Below are 10030 nucleotides of genomic sequence, written 5' to 3'. Positions count from 1 at the left end.
CTTAAGCTCAGTGAGATAGAACAGTCACATCACATGTCAAGCAAAGCAAACATTTTACTCACAGATAAGAACAAATAGAAGCCTAGGATCCCTGGGGAGCCAAACTCAAGTCTCTGGCAAGTTGCCCCAGGCGAATGGAGTTCCATCTGCACGTGCCCTATTTCACTGCAGCTGAGGGCCCCGGAAAGCACTCTGCTCTTGGGTTTTATACCCCGGGTGTCTCTTGCTTTGCTGAGCCCAAGTGTTGCACAGCATCCTGTTTCACGAGGGATGAGGGCATAGACTGGGTTGCCCTGGACACTTCCTCTTTATTTCAGGATGTCGCATTGTTAGAACAGTTATTCTGATAAATAAGAGCTGGAGGAAGGAGAGCTGGATTGGCCAGGGCCATCTGCAGACCTGTCTGCCTACATTCTTTACTTTTTCAGGCAGTCCATATCTACTCTTTAAGGTCAAACTTAGTTCCTATCTACATCTAGATATATTATTTTTCTCTCCTTAACTGCAAATGTGGGCAGTTTGGTCCATTTATTTTGTGTGACATATCCACAATTAAACTTGGAATAACCCTTCACTTGTGATCAGAGATGGGCTGTAGGCCCTCTTAACATCTGCCAGCATGTAGCACATGATCAAGCCTTGAGAATATGCTCAATCGTCAAATCCTCATGTCATTTAAAATGACATAGGAGAAGTTAGGAACCATAGAGAGAATGGAAAGAGAAGGTTCAAATAAAAGTGGGTGAGGGAAACAGAACCAAGAAATCCTAGAAAGCAAACCAACATTTTTCACACCACGGGAAAAGACAGAAGATGGAGTGCTGCAAAATTAGAAAAACTATCTCGGACATTGTCTCTTATTAAAAGTTTAGGAAAACTAATTTCAAATAAAAATTAGAAAAAGTATCAACTTCTAAATCCTATAAAAGTTATTAAAAGGAAAAGAGGAAAAGAGACAGAATTAAAAACATATCAGTAACTTATACCCACAGAACAAATCAAAACTCTAATTCACTGTTTCAAAATGAACCAAAAGATATAAGTACATACTAAAAGACATGAAATAATAGCATAATTTATAATTAGGAAAACTCAGAAATGAAGTGACAGAAGACAGGAGAAATTGAAAATATAGGTGGCTCTTGAACAACATAGGGGTTGGGGTGCTGAGAGTCTCACAGTCAAAAATCTGTGTATAACTTTTGACTCCCCCTAGAAGTTAACTACTAATAGCCTACTGTTGACTGGAAGCCTTACCAATAATATAAACAATTAACACATATTTTGTATGTTATATGTATTATATACTGTATTCTTATGATAAAGTTAGAGCAAAAAATGTTACTAAGAAAATTGTAGGGAAGAAAAAATCTATTTACTATTCCCTGAGTGGAAGTGAATCATCATAAAGTTCTTTATCTTCATCATCTTCATATTGAGGATCCTGAGGAGTAGAGCTGTGAGAGATAACTTTTTACTGCGATATGCAATTTACTGGAGAGATGAACTGTTCATACGGTGATGATTAGTGTCACACGATATTTTAAGTGGATACTTGCAACACTCGAGCTCACTACAATAGCAATAGGAGGTGGCTATGAAATTATTACAGTAGGCTATCCTGTACTGTAGTCAATTTTATGCAGTTATGATTTAATGCTGCATCTTCACATTTGTTTACATTTCCCTCGACTGTGAATAGTGTCATGTATGGTCTATAAGTGTGCGTAAGATTTGATGAATTTTAACTTCTTACAATGGATTTGTGTATATTTTATGATAGCAAATGATGAAATAGACTAGTATCTACATATATTTTATGCATTCATAATATATATTTTTGTATTTTTTGATATTTCTAGGCTACTTGGTTCACCTGTCGGTTTTTGCAAATTGTTGCAAATCTCCAAAAAAGTTTCCAATATACTTATTGAAAAACATCTGCATATAAGTAAACTGGCACAGTTCAAGTTCATGTGGTTTAAGGGTCAACTGTATATAAAAATATAATGTCAAAGATGAAGATGAAACCAGTAGAAACACAAGAGTGAATAAACTCAACAGAAAATACCTGAAGAGAAATAGAAAGTTAAGTGGAGGAGGATATTTAAAATAAAAAAGAAATGCAGGGAGAAGGGTGTAAAGAACTTAAGAAATAGTGACTAAAACTGAAGCTACACAAAGAAGATCCCTGAAGGTAACAGAAATCCCTGAAGAAGAAAACCAACACAAGAAAAGGGAATAAATACTAAAAAATATGATTCAGGAAAATGTTCCTTAACAAATATTGAATTAGTTATCTAAAGAGACAATTAACCAAACCAAAATATATTCCAGTAAAAGTATTGGATTTTAAGAAAAAAGAAAATATTCTTTGTGTATCTAAACAGAAAGAACAAGTGACATAAGGGAAAGAAAATTAGATTATAATTAGGTTTTTCAAAAGCAGCATTTCATGCCAAATGAGAATGGAGGAACCTATTTAAAATACTTAAGGAAAGAAGTTGTGAGCCAAGGATTTTATATTCAGCCAATGGACTTTCAAGTATAAAGGGTACAACTCTTATTAACATGCAGGAACTCAGGAAGCTTTATTCCCATGAGCCTTTTCTTAGGGATTTGCTTGAGCATGAGTTTCAGGCAACCAACATGACTTGAGGCATTGACATAAGTCTGGTTGTGAGCACTAAATAGTTACTTTTAGAACTAAGATTAAATGTGTGTTGAAAGGGACCAGATAGATATGCTCATTATGTTCTGAAAATGTAGATACAGAACAAGTATAAAAATGGGAGAAGGAGGAAACATATGCTATTTTTCTATGTTTTTAGTAATCATATTGATAATTGTATTATGGCTGTTTCACTTTTTTATGGTTGTTTTTAAGTTGTGGTTGTTTATAACTTGTGTATATGATGTGGAGTAAATAAACCAAAATAGTATGTTTTTCTTTTCATTCTTTTAGAAGATACAGATGTAAGTTTTAGTAAAAGCTTTTACAATTCAAATACAAACATTTAAAATAAATTTGAATTAGAAATATCAGTATGAATATACACATACACACATTCATACTGATACTTACAATTCAAATTTGTTTCAGATTATCTATCTATCTATCTATCCATTTCTAGGGTCCAAATTGTGGTCTTGAAATACCATTTCCCAGTTAAAAAAATGAAAGAAGTATTCTCGAAGAGATGGCTCATTTCAGGTCTAACAGAAAAATTATAAGATGAGCTTAGAGCATCTTGTAATATCATATGTCCAAGAAGCCACCAAAACTTACTAGATTATAGAAAACAGCTGGAGTTATGGAAAAACGACTCAGGAACCAACTTGAAGAGACTCCAATGTACCACACATGGACCAATTTAAGCTTCAATAATGACAGTAATTACAATGATTGAAACCCTGCAAATATGACTAAGTCCGTGAGTTCAAGATGAGATTAAAATGAAAAGTCTAGTTGGTCATCTTTAGAGGACCATAGGGAATACACAATCTTGAAAATTAAAGAAAGAATCAAATATTTATCCTGCTCTTCCTGTGAGTTGTACCAAGAGGTAACCAAAGAGTTGACAAGGGGAAGCATCTCTTTATAAAAAGCATGCCAATTAATGAAAAAGTAATAATGTTAAAACATCACCACTTTGCAATCTCTCATAAATTAATAAACCTTGGCGTTAAAACATCATTGGCTGTGAACTTCACAGAGAAGGAACCAGACACGTGTGCTTCTTGATGTAAGAACACAATGCCACCTATAATCGTGCTAAAGGGATCAAACCTGTGTTTGATTCTATCTCTAGATCCAGGCAATTTTCAAGGAATTCTGAGGACAGAGGAGGGAGCATATTGAACTGCATCTTGAGTATGCATTCAGCAGCAGCTACACTGGGGGCAACCCTACAAGTCAAATAGTCTAGGTTCTTCAACAGGTCAGGAAAAGTAAGGAATATGGGGGAGACATAGATTCAGAGACTTAAAAGACATAACACATTTTAAAAGTGAGCAAGACTAACCATTGTCCAGGAATTGCCTTGGATGATAAGACAACAATCATAAAAAACACATGAAAGCAAGTAACGAGAGTGCCTACCTTTGAAGGGAGGGCTGGGCTGGGATAGGATGAGGTACATGGAGGGGTTTCTGGGGTAGTTTGATATGTTCTATTTCTTGACTTGAATGGTGCTTATTAAAGGTTTACCTTATGATAATTCATAAAACCACATTTTGCATGGTTTGTACATTGATATTTTATTTTACAATGTAAGGATTTTAAAATAAAATATGTCCCCAAAGATGCAGAGAGTTCAGAGAGCCCTTGAGGGCTTCGTGATTATTTCTAAACACACACATTTCCCCAGTCACCATGAACAGAAACTTATAGCTTCCTAAGCCAAAGGCTTTGGCTCTGGCAGAATGAGAACTTTTCCTTAGCTGTGTGGCATCCCTACTGTACCCCAGCCTGGATCTAGATGTGTGTTCGCCTGGATGTGTGTGGGAAGGTGAGCGAAATTGTGGTGGTGATAAAGGGTACAACGGAAAGTATGGGCATAAATTGCTGAACTGAGGAATAAGTATATTTTACAAGTTTGAGTCAAGGTGACAGTAAACTATTAGGCCTGAAAATACAGGCTCTATTATGATTGTCACAGATATTTCAGGGAAATAAATAACGAATCTGTCTTGGGGTACATTGATGACATTCACAAGGCATTGGCAGTCCCCTTGCATTCTTACTAAAGAAACCTCTAAGGTTCTCCTTGGTGACCACATGCCCGTATCACTTCTTTTGGTGCCATTTGCTTTCTGCTGCACTTCTTCACTTTCCTTCACCCTCTCCAAGGTAAAGAGCTCCTTTCTGATCTAACTCATTATCGTTTTCCTTCCCTAACCTCTCAGGACATGGGCATGCTGGACAAAGTGGGATTTGGGGAATACTGAGAATTGTGGTAAGTAGGGAAAGAATCAGATGGGGAGTCCAGGCCTCAGACTCCAGGCTGGGAGCCACTGATAATTGATAAGCCATGTGAGTAGTGCAGGTTCACTTTATCTCCTTGTGTTTCAATTTTTTCCATTGTAAACTGAGGGACTTCAGCTATAAGCTTTCTAATGTTCCTTCCAAAATCACAGTCTGTTATTAGTTGAAAGGTGCTTTGGCATCAAGAAAAGGAAGTGCATGACCAAATGTGATGTTACCAAGATACTTTGCATTGTAGAAAAGTATTTGACTACGAATGTACTGAGTCCTAATCCCAGCTATGCCCTTTATAGGTGTGTATTTCAAAAACAATTCACTTTATTGTGATAACCCTGTTCTCTCTCACACACTAAAATGTGAGTAACATCAATGTTTCAGGGGGTACTTTTTGACTTAAAATGTAAATGGAAAGACAAATTACAGACTGAAAAAAAAATTGCAAGTCACATGTACAACAAAAGCTTTATATTTAGCTTATATAAAAAATTATCATTACAGACTGAAAAAAACATTTGCAAGTCACATATACAACAAAAGCTTTATATTTAGTATATATAAAATATTATCAAAAGCAGTATTTCAAAATCAAACAATCCTATTAGAAAATGAGTGAAATATATGCCAAAACATTTTACTGTAGAGGTTGTACAAATGGTAAAAAACAAAACAAATAAACAAAAAAACTGCATGAGAACTTGCTCAGCATCATTGACCATTATAGAAATGCAAATTTAAACTATGTGAGTTATTACTCCTACTATGGTCCAAATGGTTGTGTTTCCCCTGCAAATTTATATGTTAAAATCATAACCCCCAAGATGACGGCATTAGGAGGTGGGGCCTTTTGGAAGAGATTAGGTCATAAGGGTGGAGCCCTTGTGAATAGAATGAGTGTCCTTATAAAGGAGGCCCATTTCCCCCTTCCACCACATGAGGATGCAGCACGAAGGCACCATCTATAAACCGGAAAGTGAGGCCCTCACCAGACAATGAATCGGCTAGTGTCTTGAACTTGGACTTACCAGGCCCGAGAACTGTGAGAAGTGAATGTGTTATTTATAAACCATCCAGTTTGTGCTATTTTGTAATAGTCACCTGAATGGACTAAGGCAGCTACATATCTATCAGAATGATTAAAATAAAAATAGTATTAACATCAAACACTGATGAGGATGCAGAGAAGCTGAATCATTCGTACATTGCTGGTGGGAATGTAAGATGGTATAACTACTCTGGAGAATAGTTTGGCAGTTCCCTCCAAAACTAAAAATGAACTTAACATATAGCCCAGAAATTGCAGTTTGGGGAAATTTTCCAGGGAAATAAAATTTTAATTTCCCATAAGTCCTCGTGTATGAATGTTCATAGGAGCTTTATTTAAAATAGCTCCAAAATCAATACTACCCAAATGTCCTTGAATGAATGAAGAGTCAGACAAACCCTGGTACATCCATGGTATGGAATACTACTCAGTAATAAAAAGAAACCAACTATGGGTACCCACAACAACTTGGGTGTACCTCAATAAATTATGCTAAGTAAGAAAAGGATAGATATGTGTCAACTGTTCTGATACTGCCATACTGGAATTAAACACTTAAGTAAATAAATGGCAGATGGTAAGATTTGAGTTTTTCATTATCAGGTGGGAGATTATAGCTAAGGAAAGGGAGGAGGTTAGAATGATCTATGGGGTAATAGATTAGAGTTAGAAGTAGCAGTTTAGACTCATGCTTATAACATAGATGGAAATGAATACATATAGAAATATTCATAGATTTGTGGTGAATATACATTAGTTCGTATACACACATGTATTTCCCTGCTGTATCAACTGAGAGGGCCTAGAAGCAACAATACCCCAGTAGCAACAAGCATACCTGGCTCTCAGGACTTGGTTTCTAACACCCTTCTCCCATAAAAGGAACCAGAGCTCTTAGAGAAATGACTAATTCTAGGACTGTCCCAGCATACATACAAAACGATGCTCCTTTGGTATGAGAAAGTAAAACAAAGCAAATAAAACTAAAAACCCCACCACAGTGATGAGAGTATGTCAAAGGCACACAGGAATCCACAGAAAGAGCTGTCAATGGCCATAGCTCTACTAAGTTGAGCAACAAAATAAAGTGGTGTTGGAATATAACCTAAAATATGAAACAGGTGTTCATGAGTCTATATACCAATACAAATAAATCATCAAGTAAATGAATAAATAAAGGATAAAAGACAAGCCTCCTAAAGGACAAATACTGTATGATTCTACTTATCTGAGGTATCCAGAGTAGTCAAACTCATGGAGACAGAAGGAGAAAATTGTGGTTTCTAGGGGCTGGGGAGATGGGGAAATGGGAAGTTGTTTCATGGGTATAGAGTTTCAGTTTTGCAAGATGAAAAAGTTCTGGAGATTGGTTACACAATCTCCAGTGAATATAATTAACACTGCTGAACTATACACTTAAAATGGCTAAGATGATAAATTTTGTGTTATGTGTATTTTTAATAACAATATTTCTCAAAATGTTTTCAAAACGGCGTAATTTGAAAAACTGGTGAAATGCAGTCTGCAGTGAGGCTAATAGTATTGTATTGCAGTTAATTTCTTAGTTTTGATCATTGTACTATGGTTATATAAGATGTTAACATCAGAGGAAGCTGGGTGAGGCATTAAATAGAATTCTGTACTGTTTTTGCATCTTCTCTGTAAGTCTAAAATTATTTCAAAATCAAAAGTGTTAAAAACCCAAATCTCCTGTGCATAAGAATTCTAAATAATTTATGTATAAATGCAGACCTTGAGGAGGTGGTGCATAACTCTACATTTCTTAAGTGTGGGCTCCATAAAGTGACTTCCTTCCAAAGAATACAGTTTGGAAATGGAGAGGGCCGGGTGCAGTGGCACATACCTGTAGTCTCAGTGATTTGGGAGGCCGAAGTGGGAGGATTTCTTGAGGCCAGAAATTCAAGACCAGCCTGGGCAACATAGCCAGCTCCTGTTTCTACAAAAACTAAAAAAATTGAGCCAGGTGTGTTGGTACATACCTGTAATCCCAGCTACTTGGGAGACTGAGGCAGAAGCATCACTTGAGCACAGGAGTTTGAGGCTGCAGTGAGCTATGATTGTACCACTGCCCTCTACCCTGGGCAACAGAGTAACACCCCAACTCTTATAAAAAAGAAAAAAGAGAAAAGAAGAGTAATTTTACAGTGGATAAACTGAGCAGATACTACCTCAGGCAGGGATCAAGGTGAGCATCAACAATGATGCATCATGTTGATAGTAGGTACCCCTGATAGGAAGTGAGGACAATCACATTTTACTTTTGTGGTCTTCCTCCCCAAAGCATATGATCCCATTCTAATTGTGAGAAAATCATCAGGCAAACCCAATGGAGGGATATTTAACAAAATATCTGACCAGTGTTCCTCAAAACTGTCAAGGACATCACAAATAAGGAAAGTCTGAAAAACTGATATAGCGGAGAGAAGCCTAAGGAGGCATGAAGATTAAATGTAATATGGCATCCTGGGTGGAAATCTGGAACAAAAAGGGACATTAGCTAAAAACTAAGGGCATCTGAATATAGTGTGGATGTTATTAATAATGATGTATTGATGTTGTTTCATTAATTGTAACAAATGTACCATACTATTGTACAAAGTTTAATACTAAGGGAAAGTAGGTGCAGGGTTCATGGGAAGTCTCTGTACTATCTTCATAACTTTTTCTAAATCTAAATCTTTTCTAAAAATAGACTTTATTTTTAAAAGGATACATATTGCATGATTCCATTATGCAATATGCAAGATCTTGAAATAACAAAATTGTAGAGATAGAGCAGGCATTCGTGGTTGCTAGGGGTTAAGGATAGTGAGGGGAACTCAAAGGAGAATTGCCGCAGGGAAAGCTCTGTGGCTACGGTGTAATTGAATATCTTGACTGTGGTGGTTGTTTCACAAGGCTATACATGTGACAAAATTGCACAGATCTCTACACATACAACCACACTCACAAATACACACACATAAATGAAATCATGTATATCTGGTGAAATCTGAATAAGCTCTATGGATTGTGCCAATGTCAATGTTTTGATTTTTACATTGTTCTGTGGTTGTGTGGGACGTCGGCATAGGATGGGGAGAGTTGGGAGACACTTGCATAGATAGGACTCAGTATATTCTTTAGCAACCTCCTGTGACTCTGTAGTTACGTAAAAATAAAAATTTTAAAAGTCTTTGAAAAATTGAAGACTTTGTGAGATGTCAGATGCCAGCATCTTAGTAAACTTTACTTATTAAGATGTGCCATTGAACCTAGCTGATTCATTTGTGCAAGGTTGTTTTCTGGTGTCATTTTCTTCCCACTTCTGGCAGACAGCTGAGGCAATTGTGAAGTTTGGAAATGGATTCTGGAGTCTTCTAGAGTACGGAGTATTGCTGACTATAATGGTGGTGGTTGGATCTCCTGGATTTATGAGTGGCTATGGAGGTCTTGAGGCGAGGGCAGCATGGATGGTTTGAGTGGGAAGAGGAGGCAGATACCATTCTGCTAGGAGTTTATTCTGCTTTACAAAGACACATGGTAAATCTTGAATTTTTTAAGAGTTCTGTTCTCACAAAAGAAATTTTGTGAAAATGAGAAAAAGATGCCCACTCAGGGTGGACACCACACCAAGAGAGCAGATCTTGGAAAGAGAAGTACAGGCTGGATTTCAGCCCTGAATTTTTCAGCCAAGTCCCCTCGTGCAGGCAGCAACTGGTGCAACCTTATATGATAGCCCTGGTGTACGATTATATTCTGTCTTATGTAGAATTATTAAGGGCAGTTACCAAATGAGTGGTGCAAGAGATAAAGAGGTGTTTCTGGACTGTTGTCATAAGATTTCCTGGAGAAGGTGAAGTTGGAATTAAACCTTAAAAATAGGTAGAATTTGGATAGGCAGAGAATGTATAGAGGATATTCATGATCTAGGAATGTTTGCTTGAATACAATTCAACGAGGCCTTGTCTTTCTTGCTCATTCTTCCACCTTTGGTACCT

The sequence above is a fragment of the Papio anubis genome, chromosome 19, assembly GCF_008728515.1.
Source record: "Papio anubis isolate 15944 chromosome 19, Panubis1.0, whole genome shotgun sequence".
In the NCBI taxonomy this organism is placed as follows: domain Eukaryota; kingdom Metazoa; phylum Chordata; class Mammalia; order Primates; family Cercopithecidae; genus Papio; species Papio anubis.
Note: the sequence above shows the minus strand (reverse complement) of the source record.